Source organism: Lissotriton helveticus, chromosome 1_2, assembly GCF_964261635.1.
Source record: "Lissotriton helveticus chromosome 1_2, aLisHel1.1, whole genome shotgun sequence".
NCBI classification, from domain to species: domain Eukaryota; kingdom Metazoa; phylum Chordata; class Amphibia; order Caudata; family Salamandridae; genus Lissotriton; species Lissotriton helveticus.
Window position 1 is genome coordinate 428061821 of NC_136058.1, and position 4820 is coordinate 428066640.

Consider the following 4820-nt stretch of genomic DNA (forward strand, 5'->3'; position numbering starts at 1 on the left):
CACATTAGCCCACTGAGCTACATTACTATCCACTGCATTGATGGGTCATGCTCAGGCAACTTGATGACTCACTGATCAGTTTATGGTAAACTACTACTCGGCAAAGATGCATTCATGCCACTGATTAGGCCATGTACGAACTGAGTTGCAATCCGCCGCTTTAAGTTAACACATTCAGCTTTTTTCTTCTGAAGGACACGTGTTTAACTATAATCTTCCACAAACTCGGTTAACCAAGATAAAAACAAGAGATTAAAGCAGTTTGGCAGAACGTGAAAAGAGCAGCAGAGCTAAAACAACCGAACATCATCTGAATGAAAACTTGCCGGTTGAATGGGCCTCTTGTTGTTTGGGTCTCTGCAAATGACCTCCTCCTTTCCTGGCACTTATTGTTTGCAATTATATCTTTCACTTGTGACAGCAGCTCCTGTTGCTTCACCTGTGGCAGCAGCTCCTGTTCTAGAGACTGCCTCCAAATTGTCCAGGGTTGCCACTTTAGAGGTGTAAGAATGTTTTTCTGGGTTGCACATGTGCCAGAAACAGATAAAACAACTGGCTTTGGAGTTGTGCAGAGCAACAATGCTTTGATATTCACTTGTATTTTCAATAGGCGATGGTGATGCACATAACATGGACCCTCTTGACGGGTGCGTCTACAGTGAAGTGTTTAGAGAGAATTACTTCGCGAACGTTCTGTTCAAGCTCGGAACTCGTATTTCAAAATAATAGAAGTACATTTTTGCTCGACAGAAAACCGTGTGCATTGTTTGCGAGTGGCTGCGGGTTGATTTCTGGGGGTGGGCTGGTGCATATAATTAAAGCTACATGGCACGGCACACTTGAAGTATTTAAGGCATGTCCTGTTCACGCTCGGAACTTGTATTAGTGGGGTCAAAGTTATTTCAACATTCATTAGATAAGTGACATGTTTACTCGGGAATCATGAAAACAATTAAAGGAAAATAATATAAAAATATACTCGTGGCTATGTACGTTGGCTATCACTATTATAAAAGCGTGTTAGTAACTTAAGACTTTGTGTCCAAGTGGTCGCATGCCACGGCAATGCCACTACGACCATTTCTAAAATTTACATTTTGACGCTACAAGTCACAGAATGGAACATACGGTTTGGGGAAGAGGTCATGAAAGAGCCTGACGCAAGGTGAAGCACATCACATGGGGCCTCTTGACGGGTGTGTTTACAGTGAAGTGTTTAGAGACAATTGAAAGAGTTCTCCATCGCCAGCCTCGGCCAGACCCACACGGGAGGAGGAATGAGGGGCCATCACATGCCGGAATAGAAGGAAGCGCGAACGCCGATATGATAGCCCACAAAAATATTCAGTGAGTGAAATCACCTGGGAGAGAACCAGGCACCGAAAGGAGGGGCATTTACAACAAGCGCAGCAGCGAAACCCCGAAAGTTAAACCATTTGTAACCGGACACAACACAGATGGCAGGCTGCGTGCGCTGCTGACTTTGGAGCTGGAGAACAGGGTTCCGATACTCGGCGTGGGCTACATTATTTACTTATTAAAAAATAAACAAGAATCTCGGAGGGGGGTGGGGAGAGATAAATAGAAAAAAATAATACACATGGAGACAGATACAATTTTTAAAAAGCACGGTTGAGAGGGACAAATGTACCATCTGAAACCAAATACAACAAACGGTGCAAAGAGGTGGCTCAATAATAATGCTGCTGACTTTGGAGCAGGAAAACAGGGTTCGAGCCTCTTCATGGGCAGCATCATTTAAGCCTGATTTAGTTATGAATAAATTAAAGGTAAATAAATAAACAGGTTTAGGTAAGTGCAGGAAGCTGCCACATGTGGAAATGCCACAAGAAAAAAAGTAGTCCTAAATAAAGAGATAACAGCCAGCAGCGTAAGTTAACTGTATTTGGCCCATGCTGCTTCCGCCAGAAACCAAAGAAAAAGGAAGTGATGTATCGGACCACAAGCCAACAATGCGCAAGATAAGAACAGCAATGCCAGATTCCACCAATGGCAAGCGACAGTACAAAGACAAATGCAATGGGTGGAGTTTCAGTAGTAATACTGATTACTTGATGCCGCGCAGAGGCAGCGCATGCGCTGCCCTATACGAGACCTAAAAAGCCAGTGGGGGAGCTCGGAGTTTCATCACCTGGAAGGATCTGCCGTTCCATTTGAGAAATTCAGCAGATCTCCTCTCTTTTACAAGGGGCTGAAAACATGGCTGTTTACTCAGTGACATCATTTCTCCTGATATGCAGTGCATAGCGCCAGGACACCTCAGGGTAACCGTTGCACTCTAAAAGTTTAATTAACATAACATGTACTTGCTGCCTTTCCTTTCTAACTAGAGCTCGGCTGATTGTGGGCCTTTAGAAAGTATTTATGTTAATCACAGTGCCCGTCAAGGGCTGCACTTAACAAATACTTTCAAAAGGCATACAATCAACCCCAAAGCTGTGCTCTACTTAGAAAAGAAATGCAACAAGTCTACAAACATGAGGTGTGCTTTTAGAATCATCTGAAAGAACAAGTACGTGCTTTTAAACTTGATGCATTTATTTTCTAAATACAGCTCAGCTGTGTGGCTTATTGTGTGCCTTTTGAAAGTATTTATGCTAAATGCAGCCCTTGACGGACGCTGTGATTAACATAAATACTTTCAAAAGGCCCACAATCAGCCCTGCAGCTGTGCTGCTTTAAGAAAAGAAATGCAGGACGTTTAAAAGCACAATGTGTGCTTTCAGATGATCCTGGATGTTGGTGAGTGGTAGTGATGGAATTCATGGAGAAGAAGGAGATGGGGCGCCAAGAAAGACTGTTGCACAGTGTGCGACGCGTGCAAGGGCTATCACTGGGTGGGAGTGTTAGCTTCCTCCCGAAGGTTGGGTCTAGTTGCTCCCTTGATCATGGGCTGCATTTTACATAAATTCTTTCAACAGGCAAACCATCAGCCCCGCATTTAGAAAAGAAATGTAGCAAGTTTTATATAGTGGGAACTCAACCCAAAGGTATTGGAGAGATTTACTGGATTTTTTTATTTATATGCCTCGGGAGATTCACGGATTTGCAGAGAATCACAGAATGTTAGTCTGACCCGAGCCAGAAAACCCATCTCCCAAGTTGGCAGCTCGAGCATTAAGCCACAACCTCTACCACAAGACCGGAAGCATTTACAATATGATATACAACTTTATGCAACGAACAACTATTGACAAAGCCAATAAATCTGGCTTCTTGTAGGTGTAAAGATACTTGTATTATATATTTGGATGCAATGACAGAAGAAGCGAAATATCAGTCGGGTGGCACACTATGCTAAACTATCTTAATTGCTTTGTAAGCCACGTCCTTAAATGCATTAGTCAGCCTTTTTGAGAGACACCCTAGTTTTTTCATCTCACTTAAAGCTCTGGTCTACATGCGTGGCCAGGTTCTTGAAGCACATAGCCTTGGCTGCAACACACAGAGACCTTACTCTCTCGCACACAGAGGAAAAAATAGAGGGAATATTGCTTGTGTGGTATTGTCATCACAAAAAAACATTAACAAAGCCAAATAGCTCTCAGATAACATGAGAGGTATTTGGCTTTGTCAATGCTTATTTAGACATGATGCAAAGCTCGCAAGCTGCTGTGCAACATGTAGGGTGCCCAGAATTTTAAAGCTAAAAACCGGGACATTTCACAAAAATAGAAGAAGGACTACCATTTTACTTCAAGCGATGAGAGCGCTCCTCAGCAGAGAATTACAGAACAGGCAGTAAGAACACACATAAAATTCAATTTTTAAGCCCAGTAGCTTGCCCGTTAATTAAATTGCTTTCTTGAAACAACTGCTAAGTATACCTGCTTTGTTAAACATGAAAAACACCTCCCACCGTTTTTAGGCGACCCTCTCCAAAAACGGGGACATGAGCTAAATTTCTTGACATTTTCTGGGACAGCTGGTGAAAAACCGGGACCGTCCTGGCCAAACAAGGACACCTGGTCACCCAAAACGTGACAAAGAATAACAAAGTCCCAGGCCGCGGTGCACTCTGGGGTGTCAGCGCTTTGCTCTGTCTGACTTTACTTTGAGCTGTATTCACAGCAGCCGCAGTGCTGTGCAGCATGTCTAAACAAACATTGGCAAAGCCAAGAGACTTTGCATGGCTGAAATCTCTTGGCTTTGCCAATGATTGTTCAGGACTTGTGCTCTGAGGAGATAGATACAGAATTCACGAATGGTTATAAACATGCAGATCATAAACTGAGGCTTGTAAAGGCCCCGGGCCTCGAGGAGGAGTCGACACAGGGTCTGAGGGATCGACGCTCGAAGGATGAGGGTCGATGACCCCTCCCCCCTCTCACCCCCCTCCCCTCTGTCTCTCCAGGCTTCTCACCCCCCCCTCCCCTCCCCTCTGACTCACCAGGCCTCACAGCGCCGAGAGATGAAGCTTCCGCTTCGAGGCGCCCAAGGGCTGCAGCTCCACCGTAGGCGAGTCAGACTCACCGGCTGCAGCTACGGAAGACGTCACTTCCGGAGGTAGTGAATTCGGATCTGCGCATGCGCCACTCACTGACTACGGATTTATGGGGCAGTGAGCGCAGTGGACGTAGTGAGTGTAGATCTGCGCATGCGCAACTCGGGTTACGCAGTTGTGAAAAGATCGAATGTTAATAACTGCGCATGCGCGCACCTTCAGTTGCAAGTTGAGAGGGAGACCTATGTTTAAGGGTCTGCGCATGCGCAGCACGGCCTGTGGTACCTTGACAGCTGTCCGCCAGGGTCTGCGCATGCGCAGTGCGACCAGTATGTTACCCGACTGCTGCCCGTAG